This window comes from Mustela lutreola, chromosome 10 (assembly GCF_030435805.1).
Source record: "Mustela lutreola isolate mMusLut2 chromosome 10, mMusLut2.pri, whole genome shotgun sequence".
NCBI classification, from domain to species: domain Eukaryota; kingdom Metazoa; phylum Chordata; class Mammalia; order Carnivora; family Mustelidae; genus Mustela; species Mustela lutreola.
The window spans coordinates 21305483-21327362 of record NC_081299.1 but is presented as its reverse complement, the minus strand read 5'-3'; the positions used below and the strand labels follow the sequence as shown (position 1 = coordinate 21327362).

The following is a 21880-nucleotide window of genomic DNA, read 5'->3' as shown; positions in this document are numbered from 1 at the left end:
ACAAAACCAAAAATTATACAGCTGGCAAAGAACTTCTGATGTTTCCAACTTAGGGAAATAAAGAGTATATCAAGTCTCCATGAAAAGTAAGGGGGGATATGTATATCAACTGCTTGATTAAAAACATAAACCAGGGATGCCTGGGTGGCTCAGACCCTTAAGCCTCTGTCTTCAGCTCAGGTCATGAACCTGAGGTCCTGGGACCATCCACCCCCACATAGGGCTCCCTGCTCAATGGGGAGCCTGTTTCTCCCCCTGCCTGCTCTCCCCCTGGTTGTGCTGGCGCTCTCTCTCTCTGAAATAAATCAATAAAATCTTTTTTAAAAATAAATAAATAAAAGCATAAACGAACTAAAATCTTTGCCAGGACTGAGAATACGGAAAACAGCAGTGAGCAACAGCATATACAGTGCATCCTCAAGAGAACATAAATCCAAGACACAAGACATAACCATTTCTTGTAATTTTCCCCTAAAAACAGAAAGAACAAAATAGCACCTGTGAAATCACCCAGACTACTAAAAACAAGGTTCGGCACCTCTTAAAACAAAACAAAACAAAACACCTATCTCCTAATCAGCAGTACGTGCCAAAAAACGCCAAGTCCCCACAGACGAGGCATTCATGGTAGGACACAGAGGCACAACAGGATGACAGTGACTATCATGTGGCCAGAAACCAATCCGTCAGCAATTTGTCTGTTGCACGTGAGATCACTTTCCCTCCGGAGGACTCGCGTTCCTGGGGCGGATGGACCAGGTGTGGCAAGCCCCCCGCCCGGAACAATCGCCGGCTGGTGCCTCTTGGAGCGCGAGCCCATATCCAGCCTCCCCACAGGTAGAAGCAGCCCAGCAAGCAGGAGGAAATATTTCCAAGCCGACAGATGCAGGAACTGAAAAAGGAGGTCACGATGCTGAGAGAATAGATTTAACCCTTTGGTCCCTGGGAACCGCGAAGACTAGAGGGGAGCGCGGCAGAGACCTCGGGGTCGGGGGATTCTTTCATCCGGGCGGCAGTTTGGGGTGGGAAGGCCTCCCTGTCCTTCCAGGGCTCCCTCCAGCCCTCAGATGGTGCCAGACTTCTGCAGACAGCCCAGCCACCTCGTCAGGAAGAAACTGCTCTGCGGCTGCCCCCAACACCTTCACCGCCTGGAACCCGCAATCCTCCTCCATTCGGTTTCCTTCCAAGGTTTCTGCCCGTGGACAGTGATGGGCGGACCTCGTCAAAAACAGACCCCAAGCCCAACTTTGCAACGCTCCCCCGCCGCCAGCCCCCGCCTCCTTCTGCTCAGGCCGGCCGCGTCCCGGCTGCAGCCCCTCAGCCTCCGGCGCGCAGAGGCCCGGGAGCCCGCGCCCCCGGCCCGGGGCCTGCGGGGGGCTGCAGACAAAGAGGCTGCGGCGCCGCCGCGGCCGCCAGGACCGTCCCCTCGGGGACAGCTCCGCGCCACCACCACCCCCAACCCCGCTCGCGCGTCGCAGCCGCCTCGTCTCACCGGTGGCCCCCGGGGCCCGGGCTCCTGAGCCCGCCGCTGCAGCCGCCCGACGAACAATGGCAGGAGAAGGCGCCGGCGCCGAGATTCGGGCCCTCTGCGGCTTGCGGGCCCGCCGGCTGCTGGTGGACTGACTGACTGACTAACCCACCGGCGGAGGGAGGGAGGGAGCGAGTGAGCGAGCGAGCAGGCGAGCAGGCGGCCCCGGCGCGCGCCCTCCCGCCTTCGCTCTGTGAGGCGAGGCCGCCCGGCCCGCAGCCAGCCAGCCCGCGCGCGCCCCTCCCCCTCCGTTCGCCACAACATTGTAGTAAATTTCTATTGGACGGCGCCTGAGGGAGGGAGGGGGCCGGGCTCACGGCCCGCCAGCCCATTGGCTGAGGACAAGTTCTGGGCTTCTCTAGTTTCCCCCTCCTCTAGGCTGGTAAGGGCTGGAGAGGAGAAGGAAAAAGAGGGTTTAAGGCAAGGGGCTGGACGCATATGCGCAAGCGCAAGTAGAACTTGCTCGGGAGTCCCGGGGTTCCGGGCCCCTGCAGTACCCACGTGGGGAATGAGGCAGCTAGTGCCCGGGACCGAGGTGAGGCCCTTTCCACCCAGAGGACGTCCAGGTAGGAGGCTGAGATTTGAAAACCTCAAGGAAAGCCGATGCTTCTACCAGCTGACTGCCCACTAATGCACTTCGTGACCTTGGGTAAGCCACTCAGCTTCTCTGGGCCTCAGTTTCCCCATTTACTAACTTGAAGGTCCCTAGGTGCCATTCACACCCTGACATTCGTGGAGGCCTTACCTCTCCAGGCAATTGTGCAAGGCCCGAAAGCTGAATGCTGTGGCCACGCAAGATTTCACCTGTCTTCTGCATTTAAGGACCTCCCAGTTCCACCTTGGCACCCTCAAAATCATAAAGGCCTAGCTTCTGAGATCTGCACCCCAGCTGAATTTAGGGTCGCTCTGACAGTTGCCTGATGTGCCTTTATTTCCTTTCAGAAGTTCCAGAGGCCCCTTGACCCTTCGCACTCCCTGCCAGGCTGGACTCTGAAAAGGCTGGGACCCCACACAGCAGAATGAAGGCTCATGTTTTAAGCACGGTCCTTATAAGGTAAGAAAGGTTCTAATATTCCCATTCTAGAGATGAAGACACTGAGGCAGAGAGGTTTAGACCTGCCAGGATAAGAAGCCAGGCCATCTGACATCAGAACCTGCCTATGCCAGCTTCACTGTCTCCTGGTATCTATCTGATCACAGCCCCCTCCCATCCACAGTTCAGCCTCTATAAACAGACAGCTGGGGTTCAGTTCCCAGCCTCCAGTCCTCCCTCACTGTTTGGACTTCTCTGTGTCTGTTTCTAACCCCATAAAAGGGGATAATGATAGTTCTACCTCCTAAGAGTTATTTTAAGAATTAAATCAGTTAAGATATCTAAAAGGTTTTAGAAAAGTGCCTAGTTCATAGCGAGAGCTACATAAGTGTTCATTATTACTGCTATTCAGAGACTAAAATATGGACTGAGAGGTGTGGAGCAGGCTGACCTAATAATATGTTTGTTAAGCTCTCAATTGTTGTCAGCACTGAGCTGAGCACATTGCATGAATTATCTGTTTGAAACATCCTAAGTGAACCACTTGAGGACTACCTGACTACCCTGTCTAAAACAGCCTCCACCCACATACCCTTGCCCTGCCCTTTTTTTTTTTTTTTTTAAGATTTTATTGTTAAGTAGTCTCTACACCCAACATGGGGTTCGAACTCACAACCTCAAGACCAAGAGTCACATGCTCTACCAACTTAGCCAGCCAAGCACCAACCCCCTTTTATTTTGAGATTTTATTTTTACCTTGCCCTGCTTTAATTTGCTTCATAGCCCTCACTTCTACTGACTTTCTGTATATTTATTTATTGCTCCTCTCAATACATTGTTGCAGTTTAGATCCACTAAATGACAAGCTCCTAGAGGACAGGGATTTTGTCCCTCTTATCTTCCAGAACAGTGCAGCGTTGGTGGTATAGTGGTGAGCATAGCTGCCTTCCATCTTCCAGAACAGTGCATAGTCAATAAATGTTTGTTGGGCAAGTGAACAAATTATCCCCATTTTACATATAAGGAAGCTGAAGCTTAGTAAGGTCAGGTCAGGGTCATTCTGTATACTTGACATGAAGCACCTACTCTTGAATATTCTGGTTCCCTGCCTCAGGTTTTCCGATTAAGCCATACATTTGATTCAGGGAGCTCCATCCTACTGTGTCTGTGCCTCACAGGCTTCCTCCATATCAGACCTGGAAATCTGGTACCATGAAGGATAAATCCTGAAGATCAGTCACCACCCTGACGACTTTGTTATCCAGCAAATTTAGATTCATAAAAACCGATAGTCTCTATCCCATGAAGTGCAGCCAAAGACACATCATATTTAAAAAGCCTTGCTTGGGACGCCTGGGTGGCTCAGTTGGTTAAGCAGCTGCCTTCGGCTCAGGTCATGATCCCAGCGTCCTGGGATCGAGTCCCATGTCGGGCTCCTTGCTTAGCAGGGAGCCTGCTTCTCCCTCTGCCTCTGCCTGCCATTCTGTCTGCCTGTGCTCGCTCTCTCCCCCCCTCTCGCTCTGATAAATAAATAAAATCTTAAAAAAAAATAAAAATTAAAAAAAAAAATAAAAAGCCTTGCTTGCGGGGCATCTGGGTGGCTCAGTGGGTTGGGCCTCTGCCTTTGGTTCAGGTCATGATCTCAGTGTTCTGGGATCGGACCTCGCATCATCGGGCTCTCCGCTCAGCAGGGAGCCTGCTTCTCCCTCTGCCTCTGCCTGCCATTCTGTCTGCCTGTGCTCGCTCTCTCCCCCCCTCTCGCTCTGATAAATAAATAAAATCTTAAAAAAAAATAAAAATTAAAAAAAAAAATAAAAAGCCTTGCTTGCGGGGCATCTGGGTGGCTCAGTGGGTTGGGCCTCTGCCTTTGGTTCAGGTCATGATCTCAGTGTTCTGGGATCGGGCCTCGCATCATCGGGCTCTCCGCTCAGCAGGGAGCCTGCTTCCTCTCTCTCTCTCTGCCTACTTATTATCACTCTCTCTCTGTCAAATAAATAAATAAAATCTTTTTTAAAAACTTTAAAAAATTAAAAGCCTCCTTTGCATGAATGGAGTACGTAGTACTTAGCAATCATCACTCTAAAAAAATGTAGTGGTCTCAGGCTAAGAAAAAAATAGCTAAACTAAGGCATGTATAAACCACTCCTAATCATAGTACTCTGCAACACCACACCAAAACTGTTGGCCCAGGCTTTTACAATCAGAATTCCAGTCTTCGCTTTCAATTCTTAGCCTGGAGATGAAAGGGCTTTGTAAACTCTAAAGTACTGTGCATATATGACTGGTTTTCTTATTAAGTTACACACCGTCACCTGTGAGGCAAAGTGCTCTACCCAGAGTGTAGCTGGACCCACCACATAGTAGGGAGTGGGGGGATAAGTAATGCCCAGTCTGAAGGCAGAGAAGCTTCCCAAACTACCCGTAGTCATGTGCCCAGCTGCCCTCTCAGAAGAGGCCTCTGCATACAGACATCCAGTTCCAGTTCCCCCCCCAGAGGCAGCCCCTGGGTCCCAAGGGTAAAGGTCCCAAGCACCATCCCTGAGGCTAATTTTCTAGGCAGAAATTCCGCTCCCTGCCTGCCTGCTTCATGCTCACATCTGGGTGGCAGTTGTGCCATACTCCAAGCCCCAGGTTGGGGTCTCCAGGGGCCATCTCTATCCCGCCTGCCAGCTGAGCCCTCCACTGCCTCCTCCAAGACCCCTCCTGTTCCTTCCTAGGGAATACAGGCCCTGCTAGCTGCCTATCAGCCCCTGGAGCGGTCAAGGGTACTAAGGAAAAAAAAAGAAGAAGAAAAAGAAAGAAAGAAAGTAAAGAAAAAAGACAGCTTGAAAGGGTCCTAATCCTTTCCTATTACAAACTGAGCTCAAACACCAGCTGCACAGAAGAGGGTGAAATTAGGTGGTGACCAGGGGGGAAGGTAGCTGGGGCCTTCGATGACCTGGAAGAGATGAGGTTGGGAGACAGCGGGGGTAGAGAGGGGAAAACAGTTGGAGCCTGAACCATTCCCAAATCTGGGACGTGGGCGGATTAGGGACACAGCTGGCCTTACGCCCCAGTGATGGAGCTCATGGAAAACATTTGTCTGTTGTGCAGAGTGGCAAGAGATGAAGAGGGTTTTGAAAAGCTGGGCCCACCAGCAAAGTGTTCTGAACAGTCACTATTGAATAAAAATCAATCTTTGTAACAGAAGTACATGAAGATTAGAATTGTCTTTCCAACCTGCCCACGGTCATGAGGCTGCAGCCATTTTAGACCTTTTAAACACAAATGATAAACAGGCTATGATAAGGAAAATTACTGTTCGTACAGTGGTATGTCAATCTAGGCAATTATTTTTAGTAGTAGTACTTGAATTGTTCACAGAAAATATAGTTAAATAAGGGCCGCCTTGCTGGCTCAGTCAATGGAGCGTGCGACTCTTGGTCTCAGGGTTGTGAGTTTGAGCCCCAGGCTGGGTGTAGCGATTACTTAACAATAAAAAAGAAAGAAAATACAGTTAAATAAGAAGAAAAAGATTTAAATCATCCTAAAATCATCAATCAGAAATAACTACTACCAATATTTTGGAGACGGACTTCCCCTCTAATACCTTCTCTTACACGTGCACTTTTTTAATGTATATTAAATTTAGTCATACAAAATTGCTGATTGTATAAGTTAAAAATGGTCAAGCAACAGACACTGTATAGTTCAACCTAATGCTTTTTTCAAACTTAAATCATACTGTTTTGGAACTGAGTTCTTCCACCTAATAATATATTGTGACATTTGCATCACCATTTTTAGTAGTGCCCTCAAGTGGATATACCATAATTTAGTTAACCTAGATGTCCAATATATAGGTTTACTGTTCCATCTTTATCTTGTTTACTCAACAAACATCCTTTTATCTAAGCATACCTATGATCCCTTTTTTTAGAATGCACTGATTGCAGCGTTGTTGGTTTTTTTCAATTATTGCACACAAGGTGGCCTGTTCTGGTCATTTCTGAGATAAAGACCAAAGAAATCAGCATATGCAGTGATTTTATACAATACCTTGTCTTTGTATTTGAAAACACAGAGCATGCTTTGCCCTCTGTGACACAATACACTTTGCTTGCAACAATTGCATTGAGCTGGGTCCTAAAGCACACTAAGACCAAAAAATGTGACTGAAATACATACTTTGGAGTTGGCAAGTGATGTCCTTTCTGCTGTGAAGACACTCCAAGAAACAAGGAGCAGAAGGGAAGGAAGTTGAAACTGTAAGAGGACTGCATAGACGGTAGCTAAGACACTCCTCTAGGCCTTTAGATTCACAAAATGTTAAAACTGGATAGGCCCTTGGAGATCGTCAAGCCCAAGCTGCAGACTTTTAAAAAGATTGGGAAATGGGTGCAGAAACTGGAAGGGGCTTGTGCAAGGTCACATAGCAGAGAGTGGCAGAGCCCAAACTTGAACGCAAGTCTTCTGAACCACACTACTGGAGGCGTCTGTTCCCCCCCCTTCCCTGTGAGCCCGCCTACATCTCCCTTTCCAAGCTGCAGGCCAACCTAAATTCTACAGCCAGAAAAACCTAGAAATGTCTAGGCTGGAAGAGCCAGTTATTAGAGATAACTTAAGGGCCAAGTTATTAGAGATAACTTGTTAATAAGAATAATGACAAAGGCATTTATTAGGTATTTACTAAATGCAGGGTACACACTAAGTACTTTATATGCATTTATTGTGTTAAGCCTCATAAAGATCCTACAAAGTAATATTACCTTCAACTGCAGTTGAAAAATCAGAGCCCAGAAATGTGAGGTGATTTGCCCAACATCACACAGCTTAAACCAGGACAGTGCGATACCACTGTCCTCTGCGGCTTTTACATCACTCTCAGAAAAGCAGTTTAGAAATGATCTGAATGAGCAACCCCAACCTCTGTCCCAAGACCCCAGGGAAAGGCTGTTGTGACTGCTTCTGACTATAGCCCTAGGACATTCAAAGAGGGGACACAAGGATCTGGCCTGCCATGACCCTCCCCAACCCCCTTCTCTCGCCAGCTGGAGTGAGCCTAATGACTCTGATCCAGCAAAGCCTCCAGCTCACTCAAGCTTAACCCATTAATTGTCTCTCCCCAGGTATCCTCTAGGTCTAGAGGGTTTCCCAAGAAAGACGGGGAGAGTCTCAGTGCCACCAGCTAGCTGAGCCCTTTCTAAAACTGGTAAAGTTAGCCTGGCCCCACCCACACTAAGGAGAGGCGGAGGAGGAGCCACAGGGAAGCAGGCAGGAGGAGTGAGCTCTTCCTCCGTAGCAGAGGCACTGGGGGTCTCAAATGAACGAGGTGAGTCCTCAACAATAAGCCATTGGTAATGGTAATGGTAATGAACCATTACCATCATCCCAATAAATGGGTGATGGCAAGAAGAGGTAAAAGGAATATGGGCTTTTGAGGCAGGCAGACCTGGGCTCAAATCAAAGTTCCACCCCTGAGATGCTGTGTGAGTCTACACCAAGTCCCTTCTCCTCTCTTCCTTGTCTATACTATGTGGAAAACATGTGCCAAACACTGCATACCAGGGACTTTTTATATACAGCACGTCAGGGAACCTTCGCAATAGTCCCTTGACTATAATTCCCATTTTACACATGAGGAAGCAAAACACTTACCCAGGGTCACCCAGCTAATAAGTGTCCAAGTTCAGATGCAAATCCACATCTGCCAGGCTTTACTGCTAGCACTCTTCTTACGGTTTACAGATTGCCTGCATTTCCACAGTGGTCATTGTACTCATACCAGCAAAGATGTACAGTGTACTCGCTAGGTGCCTCAGTACCTCACTTCTCTTATTAGAGAAGGTACCTCACCTTCTCTTATTTAATTTTCACAACAACCCCGTGGAGTGGGTACTATTTTAACCCCATTTTGCAGCTTTGGGGTGAAGTCAGAGAGATGAGGCAGTTCACCCAGGGTCATGTAGCTAGGGAGGGGTATACTTGAGAAGCCGAGCTTGTCTGACTCCAGAACCCTCTCCTTTGCCCTCTACACTAACCCGCCTCTCTTTCCAAGATGGCCAAGTAGGTGTCTCTATCTCTGAAAGAGGAGAGAGCCAAGGACTAGCAAGAGGTAGTGAGTTGTCCATGGCAACCCAACAATTGAGCAGCTGAAACCCAGGCCTTTGAGTCTTAAACCCGGGGTTACTTCCCCCACCCATACTACTGAATCCTGCGCATCAGAAAATGTCCTTGTCAACTGGATATTTGGAAACCTTATACCTAGCTCCCCCAGGGAGACTGGGGAACCCCTCCCATACCAGGCCAGGCAGAGAGTGCTGAGGGTGTGGAGGAGAAACTTGGCAGGATACTACCTGGGGAAGACAGTGGTTGAGCTGGTTACCCAGGTGCCTGGAGCTTTGGAGACCTCTGCCTTGGTCTGCCTAAGCCATGTACCCCTAGCTGGGAAGGGGGTGTTACAGAGGAAGCTGCACAGGAGGCCTGGGCTTCCCTGGCTGGCACAGCTCTCTGCTGTGATTTCTGCTGAAAAACAAAAAGTTCAATCCTCTGGGCCTACTTGCTAATTACCAGTAATGACATAATAACCATTGTGGGCCCAACAGCCAAACAGCCCCAACTAGAAATTCTGCATAGCTCAGGCTCAGGAACAAAAGATTTGGGCACTCCAACTGAAACTGATGCCCTGGCAGAAAATATCAGAAGCAAAAGGGCTTTAGGGTTGACCCAGCCAAAGTATTATCTGGCCAATGGAGAGGATGATGGCTACTCATACAATTACTTATTGAGAATTATTTATCTGCATCGTATAATGCCAGACCCAGAGAGAAGAAGCTTCATTTTTTTCATTAAGTCGCTCCACAAATATTTATTTAGCACCTATTATGAGCCAAACACTCTTCTAGGTACAGGGGATGTAACACTGAACAAGACAGACAAAAATCACTGTCACCACCGAGCTTACCATTCCAATGGTGGGGGATAAATGATAAAAAAATGTTCACTAAAATACAGTATGTCAAAGAATGATAAGTGCTACAGAGAGAGAGAGAAAAAAAAACTGGCCTCGAGGGAAGATGTGGAATGGTCATATTGTGGCAGGAAAGGGTGTTACCATTTTAAGTTAAATAGGAAGGGCCTTACTGAGAAGGTGGACATTTAAACAAAAAAAATTAAGGACATGAGAGAGCAAGTCATGAAAGTATTTGGGGGTAGAGAGTTCCAAGCTGAGTGAACAACAAGTGAACAGCAAGAGCCCTGGGGTGGAGGTATGCCTGGTGTATTCAAGGACTTGCCTGAGATCATAGACCCAGTCATTAACAGAGCTGGAGAGGAAAGGAATCATACGCAGACTGATCACCTGCTGTGTACTTGAACTCTCTTAAGCCTTAGGACAACTCGGGAGGTAAACATTATGCTCACCATCTCACCATTTCCCAGGTGAGGGGGTGAGACCCAAAAAAGAGAAGTAACTGATCCACATCACACAGCTGGAATGGGCAGCCTGCTGGGGCCTCCCTGCTTCTCTTCTCTGGGTCCTCCCCATGCAAATCCTAAGTATCTGTTGAGTGAATAAAGGAATGAACGAATGAATTCCTCAAGCCCTGCCCTCTCAATGAACTGTTTGCAGGCCAGCCTTCTAGTCTCTACTAATCATAGTATAATAACCACCACAATAACTCCAATGTACCAGCTGTGGACTGAGGATTTTACCCAAATTACCTAACTTAGCCTCCCTCAGGTAATCGTAAGAGAAGGTGCTAATATTTTTCCCATTTTACTAGTGAGAAAACTAACACTCACAGAGGTAGAATTCCCTAGAGATCCCACAGTTGGTAAATGGTGAAGCTGGGATTTTTTTTTTTTTTAATTTTATTTATTTGTTTGACAGACAGATTACAAGTAGGCAGAGAGGCAGGCAGATAGAGAGGAGGAAGCAGGCTCCGTGCCAAGCAGGAAGCCCAATGCGGGGCTCGATCCCAGGACCCTGGGACCATGACCTGAGCCGAAGGCAGCGGCTTTAACCCACTGAGCCACCCAGGTGCCCCTGAAGCTGGGATTTAAACTGAGGTCTGTCGGCTCCCAAATCCCTTCTTTTAATCCTGTAATATTAGTAGAAACCTCTGACATCAGTCCATCGCCTTCTATAAACCAGAAAACAGAGGCTCAGCTAGGGCAGACGAAGAGCTGGGGGAGGGCTGTGGCCCTGCAGCCCCCAGTCTGGCATCCCTGCTACTCCACCCCGGGGGGGGGGGGGGGGGGCGTGGACCAGGTTTTCTCTTCTAGGCCTGCCTATTTCAGCACTTCTGCAGAAGTCTTCGTGTGTCACCCCAGCTCCTGGAGGAGAGTTCCAGGGAGCTCAGCCTCCACCTCCGCCCCCTCTGCCTAGGCCTGGGTAATGCAAGTCCCTTTCGACTCTGCTTTCCCAAAGCGCTTGCAAGTGGCATGAACCAGAGGTAGGCGGAAGAGAAACTCTGTCCTCCTCCTGTGGTTCCTGGAAGAGAGACGATGCAGGCTAGGTGCCAGGAGCGTAGGATGGGCTGGGGGCAGGGGCCAAAACCAGGCCAAGGGTGAGGATAGGGTGTCACAGCCAACCAGAGAGGGGAGCAGGGGAGGAGGGTAAAAGATGAAACCGGTTCACTGGGTGTCGTTTGTTCAACAAGAAACTGTATCAAGTCCCTAGACTGGAAAGACGCAGGAAGAAGAAGGTTCTTAGAGGCTGCATTTATAATAGCATTAACGATACGGACCAACCACTAAGCCCCATAGTGCTCAGCACCAGACTAAGTGCTCTAACTACATCATTGCCAGTCCTCAGCAATATCAGCCCCATTCTTTTTTTAAAGATTTTATTTATTTATTTGAGAGAGAGAGCATGAGCAGGGAGAAGGTCAGAGGGAGAAGCAGACTCCCCATGGAGCTGGGAGCCCAATGTGGGACTCGATCCTGGGACTCCAGGATCATGACCTGAGCGGAAGGCAGTCGTCCAACCAACTGAGCCACCCAGGCATCCCAATATCAGCCCCATTTTACAGCAGAGGAAACCAAGGCTTGGAAAAGTGAAGGGACAGCCCAGGTCCCTGCATCATAACCATTCGTAGGGTAGTGCCAAAAGGGTCTGGAGACCTGGGTCCCTGCTGTGTGACCTTACACCATGAGCCACCCACTCTGATTTGAGGCTCCTGCATCTGTACCACAAGGGACTTGGTCAGCAGTCCCTATTGTACACTCCAGGAGGGTCAGAGATCCATTTCTGCCCAGACTATGGGGCCTCCCACAGATACGGGACATCACACTTACTCTTCTCCCTGTCACCCACAAGAAAAAAAAAAAAAAAAAAAAAAAGAAGGCCCAGCTATCTACTTCCAGGGGAAAAAAATAAAGCCACAGATTTTCAAAATATTTGTCCCTGTTTCAAGGCTGCTGCTGGCTTTGGCCTCCAGCCAGGAAGGGGCCCCTGGGGTGGGGGAGTTGGGGGGAGCCCAGGCTTTAAGACTGAGAGTCCTTGGGCCCGAGGCCAATGGGGGCAAGGGGCAGATGGGGGCGAGCTGGGCAGTAGGCCAGCACCCCTCTGGAGATTTGGGCTTGTTTCTTAATCCTTTCCTCCCTTTGTTGACCAGCCGGCTGTCAGGAGAGGCGGGGGAAGCAAGCGGGTGGGACCAAAGAGACTGTGGAATCCGAATACTAAGAACTGAACTGGAGCCCCTTTTTATGGTTGTCCATTACATGGAGACACTGGACAAGGCCACTGGGGGGATTATCCCATTGAAACCACCACCCCTGCCTGGATGGAGAGCCTGCTGTCCCCAATTTACTGAGGTGAAAAGTGGTGCAGAGAGGGCAGGTGACGAGAGCCAGGCACACAGCTCACAAGTGGTAGACCTGGCAGGGAGCCCAGGTTGTTGACTCCCCAGAGAGGCAGACACTGGGACTGACTAGAGATGGGGAGTAGGGTGGATAGGGCCCTAGCAGTCCTAGGAGAGCAGGGAGATATGAGGGTGATCACCTCCAACATGACCCTCCCCAAAGCCCTGAAAGATCTAGGCCCTGCTGCCCTGCCCAGCCTCCTCTCCCTTCACGGCCTCACCAGCTGTACCAAACCATAGTACATATGGATGTGCCCTGAGCACATTATGGGCATTTAAGCCTTCACACATACTGTTCGACATGCTTATGAAGTTGTTCCCTCCACTGGCCACCTAGAGAGCCTTTATCCTTCAAATCCCAGCTCAAATGTCCGATGCCCAGAAAGAGTTAACCACCCACTCAGCTGGGCTCACGCAGAAGTGCTTCATGCTTCCTGAGTGGCAGGAACCCCCTCAGAACCCAGCACAAAGTCAGTGCTCAAGAAATATTTGTTGTCTTTAGACATTGCATTTTATCACTGAATCTGTGAGGCAAGCAAAACAGGTTTTCTTGTCCTCTCTCTTGAGGCGCAGAAAAAGGAGGGCAGGAGAGAGGGAGTGACTTCCCAAAGTCACGCATTCGGTGACACTGGTGGAGCTAGAAGCCAGGCCTTCTCTGCCCCACAAGCCCCTGCCTGGCCCCTGGCCCCAAAGAGCTCTCTCATCCCTGCCGCACCAGCCAGGATCACCACAAGTGACACTCAAGGCAGGAGCTGGGGCATGGGCCCTGGTGGCCTGAGGTCTTGCCCCAGTATCCAGCTCAGACGTTACTGCTGCCTGGGGAAACTGAGGCAGAAGGTGACAAAGACTGACAAGTGGCTTTACTCCCCCAATCCAGCTCCAGCTCCAGCTTCTCCTGGACATGTGCCTCAGCCAGAGACCCCAGTGAGCCCCCGAACCCCACAGACCCTAAGACCTCACTCTCACCGCTTGCGTCTCCTGCCTGCCCTCTGCAGTCCAGGATCACATCCTGCTGGCTCAGGTCCTAATATCCTCCCAGTGCTCCCCATCTCATGGCTCCGTCCAGGCTGCCTCTCCGTATCGCTCACCTGCAGAGTTGCCCCTGCCTCTCCCCTCCCATTCATCCTCCACACCAAACCATCCTCCCAAAATATAAGCCTGACCACATCGTTCCCCTATTTTGGGGAAGCCAGGGGAAGCCCCTGATGGCTCCCCACGGGCTCTGGGGTGAGTCCCCCTAGCTCTCCTGAGCCTGTCTGTCTAGAACGCCGGTCGTGACTCTGTAGCTTGGCAAAACAGTTCCCTTCACTAGGAATGCCCTTTCTCCTGGGCTTTGCCTAAGGAGATAGTCCCAGTTCACACCTCAGTGCCTTGATCAAAGGTGGAGGTGGTAGTTCTGTGTCCTCCCCACCCAGCTAGACTCTGAACTGGGGCAGGATGGCGAGGCAGAGACCCCACAAATTCATTTCGGTGCCCCATGCCCAGCACAGGGCCTGGCAGGGGTCGGGGGGTGGGTATGAGGGAAAGCAGATGGCTAGGAAAGGGAGGAACCTTCTTCCAAGAGGCCTCCTCTTTCCCTTCACCCTAATGGTGTCTTTCAGAACCTGTCAGACTAGCTGGCTACCTGCCTGTCCCCAGCAGGCCCCTCCCAGATCCGGTCTCCATTGTCCCAAGAGGGCTATCTTTGTAATCCTAAAAGAACACTCAGAACTATGATAATAACAATAATTACTATCATTGGGTACCCATCACGTACCTCATTGAATTATTTAATCCTCATAAGAACTCCAAGGGGTACACAGGTTCTTTTATTATGCCCATTTTATAGATAAGGAAGCTAAGACTCCAAGGTTAAATGTTTTGCCCAGGGTCACAGAACTAGTAAGCAATAGATTAGGAATTCAAAGCCAGGTCTGACTCTCAACCAATATGCAATGGGGCCTTCTCCTGCTTCCTGTTGTTCCCTCTCTTTGAGACTCTTTGAGCACAGTGGGGGTGGGGGGGTGTTAAACAAGGTGTGTGTGTGTGTGTGTGTGTGTGTGTGTGTGTGCACAGGAAACAGTCCTGTAGCCCTCGCCCTGGAGATAGAGCAGACTCGGGCACCATCTCTGCCCTCCTTGGGGGAGGTAAGAGAGTTTTACACTAAGAATTAGGGCCCTGGGGTGAGCAGACTTGGGTCTGAGCTCCAGGTCTACCCCTAAATAACTGTGTGACTCTGGGTAACTCACCTGATTTACTCAGTACCAATTCCCATGCCCGGAAAGCAAGGACCATAATGCCTGGACTGCCAGGAGGACTAGATGAGATAATGCAGCTAAAAGAGTATATAAGGGCACTTGCGTGGCTCAGTGGGTTAAACCTCTGCCTTCAGCTCTGGTCCTGATCTCAGGATCCTGGGATCGAGCCCCACATCGCATTAGGCTCTCTGCTCAGCAGGGAGCCTGCTTCCCTCCACCTCTCTGCCTCCCTCTCTCTGCCTACTTGTGATCTCTCTCACTCTCTGTCAAATAAATAAATAAAATCTTAAAAAAAAAAAAATCACACATTTTCAAAACTTGAAAAAAAAACTAATAAAAGAGCATATAACAACCCAGCCAGCACACAAGAAACATCCGATGACAATAACACATACAGTGAATAGGGACTCCCAGGATCCCGAGGCCAAGAATCTCCAGGTCCCTCCCTTGAAGCCTTCTCAGCCAGACCCAAAAGCAATAGTGATAATAATGCCTGATCCACCCATTTGCTCATTAAATCAATCTTCCAGGGAAGTGTCCTTCAGTGACCGTATGTTGGAGGTGAGGCAACCGAGGCCCAGAGAAGGTAGATTACTGAATCAAGTCTGCCAGCAAAAGACTGGGACTTCCACCTCCACTGAGCTGTGGCAGTCCTTAGCCCAGGGCCCTGGCCAGGCTGCTGGAGAGTCTGGGGCTCCTGACTCCCGGATTCTAGTCCCAACTGGGTGGGAAGTTAAAATAGGAGAAAGGAGCCAAAAAAGAGGGACACTTAACTTGGCCCCCTCCCAGAATGAGCTCAGGACTGGGAGGAAACCAACAATTACCAAGCGGGGCCCTGCACCGGGCACTCCGCGCTGGCTCCTTCCCACAGCCTGTGGGAGAGATGTTATGATAGGCATGTTGCAGACAAGGTCTCCAAAACAAAGAAGTCAATGGCTTGTCCGAGGTCACACAGTGAGGAAAGTGGCAGTCCTGGGAGGCAGAGTCCCTCCTCAACCCTCCCACCTTCAGCCCCAGACCTCCCCAGCTGCCCCTCTCTCCTGGGGAAACCTAGAGGCCCCAAAGCTCCCTCCCCATTTCTAAGCAGAGGCCCTGAGTCTGGTTGGATGGGTGTGGTACTCTGCCCCACCCTCCGTTCAGAGGACTCAGATCTCACTTAACAGAGCCCTCCCGCTGAGGAACTCCCAGTCTAGTGAGCAAAGAGAGAACGCCTGTTCTCTGAGCCCCTCTGATGGTGGTCGCTTTGTGTCACTGATCCATTTAACCCAACACAAAGCACGGTGATGGGGCATAGGGACAGGGAATAAATAAATACATTCGCTCATTCAGAAATGTTCACTGAGTTGCTACTACAGGCCCCTGTATCCTAGGTGCTGGAGATACAGCAGAGAACAGACACACAAAATCCCGGCCCTCCTGGGGCTTACGTGAAGAAAAGAACAAACATCCTGTGTCAGGCACATGCTGAGATTCCCATGTTATAGAGGCGAAACTGACCTGCGGAGAGCCCCCCCCAGCTACAAGGCGCAGAATACGGATTCCTGACCAGTCTGGCCCCAGAGACCTTTGCATTGGTCCCCTGTCTCAAAAGTCACCACCCAGTGTGCTAAGGATGTGGGGAGAAGTCAGCTGGTTATGGTAGGATTCAAACGTCGCGGAATGCCCTCCCTCAGTTCTACCCACCCCCCACCCCCACCCACTGCTAGGCTCCCTGGACACCTCCCAGTGACCTCAGTGATGCAGGACAGGCATTCAAATCAAGGTCAAGGCCGTGAGGCAGTCATTCAGGCAAACCAGTACTCACCCAGCAGCAGCCAGTGGGGTCATCCAGCCCGTCGGGGAGAGGCGGGGGAGCCATCACCACAGGGACACATGGAAGCAAAGGACAGCAATGAGACATGAGCACAACCAACAAGGACACTGTTTAGGGCCCCTCTTCATCCCGGGCAGGGGGGAAACATCCTGCCCAGTCCCTGCCTCCCGGGCTTGGCTAGGGCAGACACCCCCTTAGCGGGCCATCTGATCACGTGATAGCATACCCAGCGCTCCTCCCAGACCCAGCCCCGGGGAGGCCAGGGACCCCTGCAGACAAATATTCACTGAGTGCCTACTGTGTGCCAGGTGTTGGGTCTTCTGTCTGTTCACGTCTGTCTTCTTCAGATGGTGTCCCCTGCCCACAAGGAGCACATAGAGCAGGGAGGGGGCAGGCGTGTGACTCCTGCATGAGTTACAACTGTGATGAGTGCTTCAATGAGGAAGCTTACGAACCCGGATTCAAACCCTGGCTCTCACTCACTAGCTTTGTGACCTGGGGCCCGTCTTCCTAATTCCTCTGTGCCTCAATTAGTCATCTGTAAAATGGGGATATTTTAGTGCCCACCTCCAGGGTTGTCAGGAGGATTAAAAAATATGTAGAAAACATTTTGCACAATGCTTGGCACAGGGTAAACTGTGCCAATAAACGGGTCATAACTGGCAGCTACGGTCATTACAAGGAGCTGTAGGCCTGGGTTCTGGAGGGACCTGGTGTGGGTCAGGCCACCACCTACCTGACAAGGTAGGGATTAAAAGAGACAATAGAAGTGAAGCTCTGGGCCCGGTGCCCGGCCCGTGTAACCTGTCAGTAAATGGTGGTGGTACTCTTCGGGCTGTTCTCCAGCTCATCCCCAGGGTACAGCCTCTCAGCCAAGGGGCTATCAGAAGTGCCCTCTCCCCACAAACATGCACCCAGAATTGCAACTTTGGACTGAAAAATAACCAGCATTCCCACCTGATGCTACAACAATCTCACCTCCTTTGACCTTCACAATGACCGAGGAAGTGGATGAAGGCAAAATTCTTACTACTCCCATTTTACAGATAAGGACAGTGAGGACTCCTCTCTGTGTGCACTTGGCGGTATCCCTTCAGATCTGCAAGCCTAGTTAAGTGGAGCAGCCAGGATTCCAACAGACATCTACCTGGATTTTGTTCTCCAGGCCTTCCCTTGGTACCCCCCCCCCCCCCCCCGCAGTGCCTGTACTACTAGCAGGACAGCCCCAGAAAAGACTCTGAACCTCTCCAGCACCAGACCTTTCATCTGAAATACTAATGGTCAGCCCAGGATCCGAGCTGTTTCTGACCCAAATTCTTCTTCCATGGGCTCAGCCACTGCTACCCTGACCCTCCCTCTAACCTTTTACCTCATTACCAACTTCAGCCACAAATCCATTGGCCAAGGAATGTCTGCACTCAACTACTAAAACCCTCGTTTTATAGATGGAAGAACTGAGGTCCAAAGGTGAGCCATACATCCAAGGTCCCCTTTCCGTACCCAGATCATTTCCTTGGACAGTCAGGGGGGGCTGACTGAGGAAACCCCAAGTAAGGCCCTGACCTGCTCTTCCTCCCCCACATACACCAAGCCTGTGGGCGCCTGCACAGTCGGTCCCCCAGGTCCCCAGAATAAATATCCCAGAGTTCCGAGCTCACCCAGTAAGGGCCAGGCAGGTTCCAGAGGTAAAGTGGGGGGTATCATGGGAGCCGTAGGACCTACCAGGTGGTTACTTCCCCTTTCAGCTGAGTCTGGGCTTTGGGGTCAGCCAGAGCTTGGTTCAAATCCCAGCCCAGCCACTTCCCAGCTGTGTCACTCTGGTCAAGTAGATTCAATTCCCTAAATTCCTGAGAAACAGGAATAATACCTAGTCCCTCATGGGATTAGAAGGATATCAGTTAATGCTGCATATTAAAGGCTTAGCATAGAGCATAGTGCATAGTAAATGTGGCTCTAATTATGATTAGAGAACACGGGCCAAGAGCAGGACACGAGGGCCCATCACACTCCACCTTGCCCTTGTCCCATTCCTCCCCCTTCCCTTCATGGCAGGTAAACCAGGTCCTGGAGGCTCTAATAATGGGTGCTGAAGGACCCTTTGAGACTCTAGGCTCATCTGACCTTCTCATTTCACAGAAAGAGAAACTGAGGCCCAGGGAGAAAAGTGATGGGCCCACAGACTATAAGGGAGTAGAACACTGCCCCCTTTACTAAATAAACATCAGAATCCCAGGCCCAAGGAAAACCCTGCGTGCCCCACCCCCACTAGGGGACTATCATAAAGATCCATTCTGCAAGCCTTCAACCAATATCAGGCCTCCATGACCTTTATGGGGAGCCCTTTGTGGGTACCCCTGTTGAGCTCTGCGGCTAGCAGACCTATATACATGGTGCTCAGGAAGGGCTTAGCGACAAACCCATGCAGTTCCTCTTTGGCTCCACAGAATAGCTCTGCTCAGGCTCCCCTCAACCCCACCCCAGGTGCTCCTTGCATCTCCCTTCCTCACTGCTTCCCTGGCCTCTGTCTCACCCCGAAGTCTGGGTCCCATCAGCTGGGCACAGCCGCAGCCAGCAGAGCTGTGGGCCTCCGGAGGCCTGTACAGCATCAGCATCTTCCCAGCCAGGCTGGGATAGTCCTGCCCAGCACAGCCAGCCAGGCTCCTGGCCAGGGTCCACTCTGCAGAGTGGGTGCTGGCCCTGCCCTTCCAGGGGCCCCACCCCCACCGGTCTAGCGGGTGCAGCGGCCTGGGCTTCCTGGGAGCTTCTACAGGCACCTGCAGCCTATAGGAGGGAGGCCAGCCTGGTCTAGGCTGTTCAGGGATGGGCTGATTGGGAGAAAGACGGGTGTGCCACCGCTTCTCCTCACTGACTATCGCCACCCCATGCAGGTGTTCCAGCTGCCCCTCACATTGCGGGGTCCTGGCAGGCTCTGCCTGGCTCCTAATACACAGAGGGCATTCTGGGCATTCTCACCCCGTTCTCTTCTTAAAACACTCCCACTGGCCTGCTTCCAGGCCAGCTATCATTCTGGTCACTGCACACTTATTACCTCATCTGATTCTGCTAATGCCTGTGAGGTCTGGATTATGGACTGAGGAAGAGCTGGGGACTCGGAGAGGGGAAGTGACTCATGCAAGGTCACACAGCAAAGTGCCAGGACCAAGATTTAAACCCAGTTCTGCAGCAGACAAAGCCTGCAGGGCACCCAAAGTTTGCTATCCTTCCCCCTCTCTGTTCCCTAAAGCTTCTGGATCCCCTTCCTCCCAAACCTTCCACCTTTCTCTGCCAAGTCTCTCCTTCCACAGTCCCAGTCAGAATTAATCTTTCCCACCTCATGGCTGCTGTTAACTGCTTGTTCACCCACTCCCAACAGCAGCAGGGCACAGGAGTTATCTCTGAGGTGTCTGTCTCACTGGCACTCAGAGGGGCCTTGGAGGCAGAGGGTGACCCCAGTACATGCTCCTCAGACCTGACAGTCTGTCACCTCTATCTCCACCCTCCCTCTACCCCCACACAAATGTCCTCTGACCTCCTCCTGTTGATCCCCTTCCCATCCCCAGCCTCCTGCCCAGGCCTGTAACTGGGGTGAAGGTAGGGAGCCTGCTGAAACCTCAGAGGCTGGGTGCCAATGCTCTGGCCCCTCCCACTCCCCTTCAGTCGCTGAGGATCTGACCCAGACCTGACACCAGGCAACTCTCACAGGGACTCCCAGCTGCCCTAAGCACCAGGCCTGGCCAGGCATTCCCCAAGCCTCCTCCTTCTGGAGAAAAGGGTTCCAGAAGCAGAGAAGGGGTTGCCTTCAGCCCTAGTCCGTGAACTTGAGGGGTCACATTGAGCCACTCCCACCCCAGGGAAGCTGTGGGCCTTGAAATAACACCCCCTCCTGACCAACCCTCAGGAATAGTCCTACCTTCTCCCCTTCTAGGGCAAGCTTAGGCTGGGGTCTGTTTGGACAAGTCCCCACCTCCAATTTGCTAAAGGGGAGAACTCGGGTTCTACCAAAAAGAGGTGAGGTCCTCCGGAAAGTGTAGGTTAGGACGAGAAAACTCCCGAGGAAAGACTGAGGATGAGAGAAACAGGACCGCGGAGAGAGGAGATATGAGGGACACGGGGAATCGGGGAATGAGAGCAAGCAGGAATCTGAGACCGATAGACTGGGGAGACCAGAGACCGAGGAAAGTCCCCCGAGACCAAGCCTGGAAGGGAGCGTGCGGGGCTGGGCCGGCGACAGGAGGGCCATACTAGCTGGCACAGCTGGCACCCCAGCTCACGGGTCCCTCAGTTCCGAAACTCAAAGTCAGTTACGTAAGGGCCGGGAGCGGGGTTCCAGGCCCGGGGGGGCCCCCCTCCCGCAGCGCGCCGCCCGCCCTCCCGCTCCGGCGAGCGCTGCGGCGGGCCGGGCAGGAGCCTACCGGCCGGACAGGGCGGGGCTGGTGGGGGGGGGCACCTGGGGCCGCAGCACTCTGCAGAGACCCCCCCGCGGAGACCGAACCCAGGACCCCCGCCCCAAACAGGCCGGGACCGCCAGGGACCGCCAGCCGCAAGCGTCCAGCCGCGGACCCGAGTTCCCGAACCCTTCTCCTCTCGCCCGCGTCCCTCCCCGCACCCTGAACTTCCAGACGTCCAGGCCCCTGTGGACCCCAGTTCGGACCTTGGAAACTGGGACCCTTAAAGCCCCCCTCCCCTGACCCTTAGACCCTGGTCTCGCCCCTACCGGGACCGCACAGGCCCTTGGGAGTAGGTCCATCTGTCCCTCACTCCGTTGCTCCCGGGGACCCGGGATCGCCCCCAGACAGTCCAGACTCACCTGGGCCAGACGGGGCGGGGACCTGGCCGGGCCGGGCCGGGCCGCGTTCTCGCTCTGCGCCGCTCTCGCCCTTTAAGAGGTTCCTGCCACTTTGCCCCGCCGGGGGCCTCCACCTGCACTGACAGGGCAACTCTGGAGTGAGGCCCCGCCCCCGTCCCGGGAGGCCTCCTGATTGGCACAGGCAACTGCCAATCGGCGGGGCGGGGAAGAGGACGGTGCCAAGAAGTGCGAGCGTCGCAACCGGGAAAGGGCTGGGGCTGGAGGTGCGGTCTCCGAGCTCTGAGAGGCCCGGTGTTGACCCGAGGGTCAGGGGAGGATTGGGTAGGGAGCTCGTGGATTGGGTGGTGTGGTGTCTGACGTCATACGGTAAAAGTATGATGCAACTTGCCACGTGGTGCTGCCCCTAACCTAAGGGCTGGAAGGGTGGTAGGAAAGGAGTTGGTTCTAGTGACCCATGGTGAGACTCACCTGCATCACCTGCCCCTCCCCATTTAGTCCTGTGTGACCATGAGCAAGTCACTTCAACGAATCTGAGTTTCCTCAACTATAAATCTTAAAACACTTTCCTGAGAATTAGTGATATATGTTAAGTCCCAGGCACAGGTTTGGTACACAAG

The 21880-nt window shown here is 51.9% G+C and overlaps 1 protein-coding gene across 25 annotated transcripts in view; it reads right to left on the bottom strand.

Moving 5' to 3' along the window:
• EPB41 (erythrocyte membrane protein band 4.1) overlaps nucleotides 1-21420 on the bottom strand; it is a 199325-nt gene extending 177905 nt beyond the window's left edge. For 7 of the 25 annotated variants that reach the window (XM_059136894.1, XM_059136895.1, XM_059136890.1 and 4 more), the window contains exon 1: nucleotides 1493-1745. The gene's annotated coding sequence lies outside the window, so the exon portion shown is untranslated. Of the gene's footprint in view, nucleotides 1-1492; nucleotides 1750-21263 lie in introns of those variants that run through there. The other 18 variants (XM_059136885.1, XM_059136887.1, XM_059136888.1 and 15 more) reach the window with 9 other exon arrangements.
• Between the last annotated feature and the right edge of the window lie 460 nt (nucleotides 21421-21880).